We start from the raw sequence: 10,912 nt of genomic DNA on the forward strand, positions 1-10,912 counted from the left end.
TGCATAGAATAAATAAGCAGCATTATGTGCCAACTAGCCATGAATAAATAAGCAGTATTTTTTGCTAATTACCAGTAGATATTAAAACCTATGCCTAGTGGACAGCAGAGCAGCAGCAAAGCAGAAAGGACCCAAACTACAGATTAAGGCTGTCTGCCCTCAAAACATGGAAAGTAGCAGTGTCAAATGGGGAAAAGTCACACCTTGTTGGGTAGATTTTGCTGTCTTTTTGCCAAAACCAAATATATTCAACACCTGGAGAAGAGCTGGACAGAAAGCTGAATGCCTTAACAACTGCACTTGAAGCAAGGCTCCTGCTTGGACTCAGTAATTTGCAAATTCCTCCCTGTATACACCCCAAAGCTGACAACTACATTCATTCTGCTCAACTGGAGAAAGAGAGTCAGCTTTTATTCTGACACTGAACTTGGGCACTGCTCAGAACAGTATTTATCGTCTGACACCTAGGTAAAAAAAACCAGAAAATACTGCTGCTTGCAAAACCCACTTGACGTCTCTCTCCCTCTCTCAATTCCCTTAACTCATGAGTAGCCCACACATTTCAAATGTAGCAAGGGAATGCTGCAAGCAGGTCTAGATCTCAATTTTGCCTTTACAAAAGGGAAGCAGCAAACAAAATTTTTTGAGTTATCTAGCGGCATGCCTAACTGCGATCTCTGCGCTTGTGAAGGTTCGGTATTCCCAGCAAGCTGCTGACACCCACATGTACTTCTAATGCATCACAGGAAGCCTACATTTTGTTAACAGCAAAATATTGCAGACTTCAAAACCGATGCCAATGGTCTTTGTGATGAAAGGGAACAGAACAGTGCCTCAAATAAGACAAGGAGACTACAAAATTTAGAGAAAACATGCGGGCAAGTTCTGATAGAGTCTACTCGCAACAGATGAATATCATGAAATGAAATTCTTTAAATCTTTTAACTCATCTGGAACAGAGTCCTGCTTACTCTAAATTAAATTTCTTTATATAAAGTTTTCACTGCCTATACTTACTTGAGATACTCCCAACATGGAACTAGACGATGTGTTTCCAGCAGCAAGCAATCATTCGATATTACATGGTACAATGACATCTCAGCCTGAGCACACAGAGATGTTACAGCCTCACCGAGGATGCTCGTGAAGATAACTATGTTTTATCCTTTCGATACTAGCCTCCACTCCTGAAACCCTGACCTGTCTGAAACAGCCTCCAAAGCTTGAAACTTAAGCTGGGAAAGCCCACCCAAGGAGTATTTTACTTTTCACTTCCAGATGATTTAACCTTTCCCCCCCCCCCAACAGCTGCAGATACCATGCAAGAAACAGTAGCCTGGAAGAAAGACAGCATGTGGCTCTGGGAAAAACAAGCACACATCTTAACGTGAAACATCTGCTTTTTACTCTTTTTTACCGCAGAGCAAAGAAAGAGCGCTTCCCCTTTGGCTTCCCCTGAAACAAGAGCAGAGGGTACCCAACGAAACAGCACCAAGTAACGGTCTGGGTGCCATGAGTTCAGAGAGGACTGAAATCCACCTTGATTAAACATTGAGTTACGATAAATATTTAAAAGTGGGATTTTGAACTCTATCTTATCAAAAGAGGTTTTAAGGAACACTCTGATCGCAATCTGTCTTAAGTGCCTCTACATAGCACTCACTCACCTTACATCTTCCTCCAAAATGCACAGTACCTGGATCACAGGCTCCATATTACTATTATCACAGTGCACTTTGCTCATATTTTGGATATTTTTTCTTCTTTTCCAAGGATCCCTTTATGGGTTACGTGAGTCACACAGTTGATATTCTTCTAGCATCTGCACAAGGAACATTTCCACTCCCAGGCCCTCTGGGAGGAGAGGTAAACCCCTCCTAAGTCAAGTCTAAAATAAGTCATCCCAAATGGCATTTGTCTTATTAGAGACAGTCAAGTTCACACTCTCAGGTTTCAATCCCAGCCTGGACCATGCAATAAGACTTAAAAAAAAAAAAACCCCAACATCTAGTCCAAGGAGTTTTCTTGCAAGATCCCTGAAGATTAGTTTCTTCAGTTCTTCATACGCTTTTGAAGAAAAGGGTAACCAAGCTCTGTTATAGAGCACTCACCTCTCCCAGCCTTCACAGCAAAGATGATTTGCTCGACATTCCCCCACTTACTACATTGTTTTACTAAATCATTAACAGACTTAATTTAATGCTCTTTAGAATAGCCTGCTCAGCTGATACTCCTCCTCAAGCCTAAGCACAAGCCAGTAACCCAAATGCAGGTATTTGAGATCCTTTTTTCCTCCCTGACAGATTCAGAAAGCTTGCCACGTACTCAGATAACACCACTGGCCCTCTAAAGAGAAGAGGTGACACTTTCCAAGAAAAGCCCACTTGTCTCCATTCATCAAGCTGTTCCTCAAGAGTTTTTGTAGACTTTACCTTCTTTGCAGCTTCTGGTTGTCCCTCATGGTTCTCCTCCTCCATGTGTGAATGCTATTTAGGAGAGACCAACAATCCACACGTGCCCCAAAAGTTGGGAAGATGCTTGCAGTCTGGAACTTACACCAGGATGAAAAAGATACTTGAAGAAAAACTCAAGTGTGTTCTCCATAAGATAGAGCACGAGGAATTCCACCTGTGCTTATCAGGCCCATTCGTGAACAAGTCTAACTCATTATAGCAACAGGAGAAAACCAACCCCACAATACCTGAAGAGCTGTGTGCCACGTTAGAGAGTTAGGGCAGCTCAGGAACAGGTTTGACGAGCACCAGCAGCAGCACATGGGAAAGGCAGGACCAAAACCTCCCCTTTTGGGCACAGCAGTTACCACCACAGCCTTGCAAGCTTTTAACACTCCACAACAGGACGTTTCGATACCAAGCAAGGTACTGAAACACCAAGTTTCGTGTTTAGGTACAAAACTACATCAACAGCTCCTCAAATGTGCTAAAAAGACTACTGGTTTAATAGTCCAATTTCTGATTAAAACTAGATTTTTAGCAGGCATGGGTCAGCAAGCTAAGAAACTAAATAAGCAATCCACAGTTGGTCAGCCATGACATGAACACGAGCAAAACAGCACCAGGGAAGCATTGCGATCATCACTATATATACTTCATGTAATTAGTATGACACAGAACAGGACATTAACACGTGCATGCTTCACTCGTCCTTGTCCCTGCCCTGTTCTGGGCTATCAGCCGATCACCGCCTGCAAGGAACGCCCAGCTGCCTGCTGGTCACAATCCCACACTAGGAAAGATGAAGAGAAGCATTATGAACACCTCCTCCCACTTTCTGCATAAAAAGGTGGAATTTCAAGAATTTTTTCCCTTCTAAAGGGACCGAGAACTTCATGTTCAATCATTTTCTTCACCCCTTATTTCTAATTTTTTTTTGGCTGGTTTCAGTTTTTACTTATCCCACCTTGAAACGCTTTTAGACATAAGCCGCAGTATGCTGTACAGCAAATCTCCTTTGAATATACAGCACGGGACACCTGTAGGTATGTACAGTATGCTGAGAAACACCGAGATTTTCCTTCCAGCAAGTATCTGTAAGCCATCTTCCAGAGCTCTTCAGAAATATTGCCTCCCCACCCTGCCCCAATATTCTGGAAAGGCAGGGGGGGTCACAAAGTTGCAATAATTGAAACAAGAAATGCCCTCCTGCTATTCCGTCTCCACCTACAATGATCGCAGACGCTACAGGGAGCGGTAAGCTTCTGCATCCACAACTGCTGGATTACAGATGTTACTATGGACATGCCTGCCCATTCCTACCAGCATTCATTTTATGGACCTGCTGATCACGGGTTTGTCTAACCACTTTTTGAATGCATCTAAACCATCAGCTTCCACAAACTCTTAGATCAAGAAGATCCAGAAGTTTGTTGCCTTTTTAAAGAAATGCTTCCAATCCTAAGGGTCTCAGACATTTTAGACCCCCCAGGATAGGAGCTGCTCCTCTGCCTTCAACTCAGCTGCCCTTCTCCGTACGTTTTCCAGCTCCACTGAAGATGCAATGACCAGAAACACACAGTGCAATAGATGTAGTCACACACTCACCTATTGAAATTCACTCAGCATATTACTCAACGACCCTAGTCCTTAATCAGATTAATATTTCAGCCCTCCAAAAAAATAAAACAATGCATACTACCTGTAGCAAGCAAGAGACCAGTGTGCCAACAACAACCAAGTCAATGCCAGGGAGATAAATCCTGACGGTCCCAACTGGCAATCCATGCCCATGCCAAACAATAAGGGTTTTGCCCACTCACCTGCAAAAGAGTTTCTTTCACAAGGCAAAAAAACCACACCACTCACTGCACTCCTAAACATAAGCAAGCGCCGCAGACACTTGAAAATCCTGTTTGACTTCCCAGCAACAACTTCTCCCATTCAGCTGGCAGCGCGCTACCAACTTCAGAGAAGTTTGGCATTTTTTGAGGATGGCAGAAGAGCTCCAGAAGCCTGATTACACACCGAAGGCATCTTCTTCATTACGCTCGTAGGATGAATTATGTATTTAATTAGAAGCAGCCTTAACAAAAAGCTGCTAAAGTTGAACACAGAGGATAAGTCTCACTTCACACAAGAAGGCAAACCCACGCAATAAAACAGATGCCAGAACCGTCCACCTCTGTGCACCGTCTCGCACACTCTAAAAATTTCTCCCAGAAGCTGGAGTAAAGCGCTATTTTGTACAGATAAACTTCACCTTACCTTGAAGGCAAACATTACCATTCACACAGTTAGGAAATTGCATCTGTATGAAGCCACTTCGATTCAACTTCCGCTTTCAATCCCTAATCTTCAGTGTGGCTGTCAATTAGAAATGTTCATTACCAAGTAATCTGCTCTACGTACCAAGTGGCATCTGTCTTCTTTGAAGCCTTAATACCCACCGGTGAGGATCGCTTTGTACCAGTAGATCCTTTGTAGACCCTTTGAACTGCATCCAGGTACGGAGTTAATCGCTGCCAACAGCGGCACTGGAAGTGTCAGCCGATGATCCAACACAAAAAGCTTTTCGGCGCCACTGAGCCCCAAAGCTCCATCCACCACAGGAAATCAGCCTTTACATTTTGCTATAGATACAAGTAGAAAAAGTCCTTGTAACACAAGGTCATACCTAGCTTGCTAGAAGACTAAATTTAGCCACCTGTGCCTCAGGCAAGTCTATTAGTTAGGGGAAGCTCGGATACTGGTGTTGAGCACTGGTCCAAGGGTAAATCCCTTGAAGACTTGACTCCATTTAATTGCAAATGATCTCAAAGCTATTAACGGGGAGCCCTATCTCAATTCGTCAGAGAGGAGACATATTTGAATACCACACAAAACTAGTATCAGGACACTGCGATACTGTTTTAAGGTTGGTTTGCTCGAGTGGTGTAAACTATTACTACGTTCAATGTTCGAGTCGGTAAGAGAGGAGCTCAAGAAGATTTAACAGATGGGGTTTCAGCACAAGTGTATTTTAGAACACATCCTTAGCAAGCATATTTTCTACTCTAACACGCCTCGCACTACGGTTATAACATGCTATAGAAGAGCGGATCAACGAGAACACAGGGATTATTCCAAGCTTTTGTAAACGTTAGCAGAGACTGATTGAACAGTTTGTGAAGACAGGCCCCGGTTTACCAAAAGGTGTCACAGCAAACAGCTTTGTCAAACATTTAATAATTTTCCAAGCCAAAAGATGGTGATGACTCAGATTCTTCAGCTGTGTTGGGTCTTAGGATCAGTATCAGCCACAAGCCCACAGAAGGACCACAGCACTCAACGGAGGTTCAACATCCAGGATTGCTGCAATCATTCAACAGAATCTACCCGTAGGGAAAAAAAAAAGTTAAAGAATTTGGTTTCAAGACACTGCTGGGGAATATCTACACTATCTGCCTCAGCCCTGCAGGCCTTTAGAGACCCCAAAGAACCTATTTTGATGCAAGAAACCCAAATAGGAGTATTACCGCAACCACACAAACAAAACCAGGATTACTGAGATGACTGTACCAAGTCTAAAAGAGCACAAGGTTTCTTACAGTAGATGTTGAGTATATTCGGTCCAACTAGATACCTGTAAGTCACACTCCATCCCCTCGAGTCTCTGCAAACAGATGGTAACACAGAAGACTGCCTGAACATCCAACCTTCACCCCACACATAGCTGCTTTTACATCCGAACCTGTCCCTGCAGCATCCCCAGCCGGGGGGATGCCGAGACCCTCAAGTCCCCCAGCCTGTATGCTGCAAGACAACACCCTGAGCTATCACCACAGCAGCCAACAAGTTACCCCCAAAACCCCATCTTTGACCACGCTGCCTCCCTAACGTTGAAGCGTTCAGTTTTCTGTAGAGACCAGAAAGAACAGAACAAGTGGTTCCAAAACACCACGCTCCCAACCATAGATCTTGACAAGTGAAGGCACTCTGGCACGCGCAATAACTACTAACATTTAGAAATGATAAAAAACACCGAGTACCAGTGCTGTATCCAGTAAATCTAGACAAAAACAAAGGACTGCGTATTGGTTTGGAGCCTAATACCAGTTTTGGATCTTAACCACTGAATAACATAAATTTCAGCAGAGATATTCTTCCCGCAGAAGCGGAGCACAGCCTAACTATGATTTACCACCACTGGTGTTGCATCTATCACCAGCAAAACTGAAGCCTTAGCGCTGCCAACACCGCACAGAGCTTTTTCAGAATTAGAAACCTGTCAAAACCTTTCCAAACAGAGGACAGCTGGGAAGCAATATCAGATGCTGAAGTGGCTGCAGGCCTGATCTCAGCTGCAGGATGATCATCCAGAGAATCTGAGGACCTCCAAACCATTTAACCTGGCACTGATGCTAAGCTAGCTGAGATAGTCCATGGCTAGCAAAATGGGACTGCAACCACAGAGCAAATATTTTTCAGGGTGGGGAAGAACCTCACTACCTGGTGGATGCACACATAGCATGTATTTTGGAAACATTTACTTCCATCTAAGAAGTTACTTAACACATGTGTTGCCACAATCCCTCCCTCCCAGTGCAAACCAGTGTGTTTACCTGCTACTGCAGCCCTGCCAAAAAGCGACAGCAAGAATGAGTCTTCATGAGCCTCCTAAACGTGAGACCTTTGAAGTCTAACTTGGAATTGAAAAGAGACAACTACAAAGTATGTGGTCTCTGCTTCATCAAAATAACATGTCATACGTTCTTAAATTTCATTTGTTCATTGAAACGTCTTCTTTAAAATCTAGGAAATAAAAACAAGCTGTAGAAACTAGTCTTGCATGTTATAAAGGAAGACAGTTACAAGGTACCTAAGGACAGCCAGATTAGCCAAAAACAAGGTTGCTACAGGACTTACAAGTTAGCAACTTGTACCAAACTTGATAAAAGCTGAATTGTTTCATTACACGTGCCAGAACTGGCTCTGTCAATGGAACAATATTATAAACCGTATTTTAGAGGACTTCCTCTTCTTTGTTTTTAATAGATCTAAATAAGCAGAAGTCAGATCTACAAGGAATTTTGAGTCACGAGGAATGAAAGCTTGAAGACCCAGTCAGTCTGAGATGCTTGAGATCGCTACACTTCAGAAACCCACCTAAAGAATTTTATCCAAGAGTAGGTAACTCAATTCATATGCCCCTCCTTGCTATGAGGAAGACTAGACAGATGCAAACAGATTTCCTTCAAGTCAGTTTTTCCTGTAGTGTGTTCTCCATTAATGTGAAGGAAGGAAAACCACCACACCTGAATCTACCTTCCGATTTATTACTCAAGAGTGAACATGCAGCAGCTAGCAAAGGAACACTGAGTTTGGTTTGTTATTTCTACAAACAAGATGTTACCCCAATTACAGGTGCAACAAAGATAACTATTTAAGAAAAAACACATGCAGATTTCAACCTCCTAAGCACACAAGATTTTCTGCTACATTAGATGAATTAAATTATGAACTGAGCTCCATAGCAAATCACAAAGATGGAAGTGATCATGTTTTGCAACATAAAACAAATAGCTTCAAGAAACACATATTGGTTGGCTTCACAGAATTCAAGTAGGTTTCTCCTACAACTTAGTTAACCTAGCTTCAGCACTAAACTACAGCAATTCCTTGTGGGCCGGAAAAAAGCAGTAGCTTTATAGAAAGCAGCTATTCCAGAGTTTTCTTAGCATCATCACGAACTGCATGAACTCACCAAGCTTTATCAATAGGCATTAAAACATATATACAGGACAGCAACTACTCAGTGTATTTAATAAATGATGTGGCCTCCTCTAATGTACCATGCACAACAGAGCCAGCTCATCTTAGAAGACTACAGAAACGCGACAGCTTCAGAAAAAATGACAGCAGATTCAGGACTGAAAAAGAAACTTTCACTTTTTTGTAAACAGCTGCAATCTTCCCAGCCTAAAGGAATGTCATAATATAATCGTAAGAAGAAAAGGGAAAAAAAAAAAAAAAAAAAAAAGAGGAGCAGGATAGCAGAGCAGACAGGAAAACAGTTTTCCCATCTCACCACTGAGTATCCCAAATTCCCACATTAAATGCTAGCAGTAGCAAATCCAAGCTACTCAATTGTCTTCCACAAAGCAGAAACTGTCAGGCTAATCTTCAGGATAGAATTGCTGTCAACTCTTCAGGCTATTAAGTTATTATCTGGAACAGCTTTGCTCACAGACAAGCAAACCAAAACAGAAGATTCAGACAGGTAAGAGACACCTATCCATTTCGGAAAATGAGCTGCTCTAAATAGATCTTACGGGAAGGAATAACATATGAAAAGCCAGGAGAAAATGGTGGTAATCTCACACTGATCACGTTTCATTGTTGCTTTTGCTAACTTTAGAAATAAGTGGTCTTTTAAAAGGTACGCAGTGTCTAATGAACCAGAAACCAAACAGGTATTTTAGCAAAGAGTTAAAATACCTCCTCCCTCTATTAAAAAAAAAAAAAGATCTAGAAGATCTAGGGGGATTTAATAAGGGGCCTAGTGATGAAGCAGGCACAATCAGTCTGAGATTTTACATCTCCATAGAGTCACAGAACAGTTTGGGTTGGAAGGGGCCTGTAAATATCACCTAGTCCAACCCCCTGCCGTGGGCAGGGACATCTTTCACTAGATCAGGTTGCTCAGAGCCCCGTCCAACCTGACTTAGAACACTTCCAGTGATGGGGCATCCACATCCAAGACCTGTTCCAGTGTCTCGCCACTCTCATCATAAAAAGTTTCTATGTCCAATCTAAACCTGCCCTCTTTCAGTTTAAAGCCATTGCCCCTTGCACTGTCACTACAGGCCCTGGTAAAAAGTCTCTCTCCATCTTTCTTATAAGCCCCCTTTACATATTGAAAGGTCGCAAGAACGTCCCCGCCGAGCCTTCTCGTCTCCAGGCTGCACAACCCCAACTCTCTCAGCCTTCCTCCATAGCAGAGGTGTTCTAGCCCTCTCACCGTTTCCATGGCCTCCTCTGGACCCGCTCTAGCAGGTCCACGTCTTTCTTGCACTGGGGACCTGAGAGCTGGATGCAGCTGGATTCAGATGTGGTCTCACAAGAGCAAAGAAGAGGGGGAGAGTCACCGCCTTTGAGGCGATTCCTTTACATTCTGCATTTGTGCTTTCCACCCTGGCATTTCTGCCTTAAGTTGTCTCAGCTCTCTGCAGGTCAAGGTGACCACTGCCATAAATTCATCAAAACCAGGAACTTTGCAGGACTCCAAAGGGTGTATCTTCAGTGAGGACCACACTACTTCCCAACGTTATCATCGGGAAGGAGCTGCTGCTGCCTGTGGTCCACAAAGGTACGGCTAGCATATGATGGAGGGAAGTTTCTGGGGGCAAAATTCAGGCTGAGAATAGGAAGGCGATGACCAAGAGTTGTGTGACAGTATCTCGAAGAATTGCTCCCACATTCAGGCTTGGATTCATTAGGAATTGAGACGTTTTTTGGACAACTGGAAGCCTGTAAGAATGAGGGCTGAGTTAAGCAAAATAGCACCTGGACACCAGCACTTGCAATCACGATTGAAGGCTCCCCTGACACTTCAGAAGAAGAGCAGAGAAAGCCAGCAGATACAGAGGAGCATGTATCTGCGGATGATGCAGCTTTTTGGGGAAAGAAGCTGGTTCATAAGAGCTTCATCTCCTCAAAAAACCCTACAGATGGAACACGAGTTAGCCATGTAAAAATCAGAAGCTAGAAAAATCAATACAGTACAAGTAAAATACGATGGAAAGGCAAAACCAAGGCACAAGTGCGTTTCTACATAAATGCTAGAAGTCTAGAAGATGGAGGAAGTCAAAAGCCTGTTTTTAAAGTGATAATATGGATGTAGCGGGTTCATTCAAAACACAGTGGTGGGCAGGCAAGTCAAAGGGATGTTCCATGTATACGAGGACTAAGCAAGATTTTACAGGATCTAAGCTTTCTTTAGCATACACCACCATTCGAGCAATCTAAGTTTACTGTGTCAGCAAGAAATACCCTGTAAATCAGAATTCCAGTCTTAAACCAGAAAAATACAGTCTCAGCCACCCAAGCAGCGATAGCAGCTGCCGCGATATTACCAGGGGGTTGTACAAGCAGGAAACGTGGCATTAAGTAGAGACTTCAAATGTCTCTGTGTAAACTGCGCAAGTGTCAGGTCAATATATAAAGCCAGGACTAAGTTCTTAAACAGCATAAAGCAACTCCTCCCCGGCAGCGGATGACAGAAGCGGCAATTCCTGCCTTCACCTTGAACGGCGGCTGGAGTATTGCTGTGAGCTCCTACTGTGCGATCTGACCGTGCCATAGGAGTAATAGAAGCCAATCCAGCCAGTACAGCGAGGCTAAAAGTCCAACAAGGAAACTAAATACAAATTAGAAAGGTTTTATTATTTAAAAAAAAGGAAAAAGGTCCTATGATT

Source organism: Fulmarus glacialis, unplaced genomic scaffold (assembly GCF_000690835.1).
Source record: "Fulmarus glacialis isolate BGI_N327 unplaced genomic scaffold, ASM69083v1 scaffold3675, whole genome shotgun sequence".
Lineage (NCBI taxonomy): Eukaryota > Metazoa > Chordata > Aves > Procellariiformes > Procellariidae > Fulmarus > Fulmarus glacialis.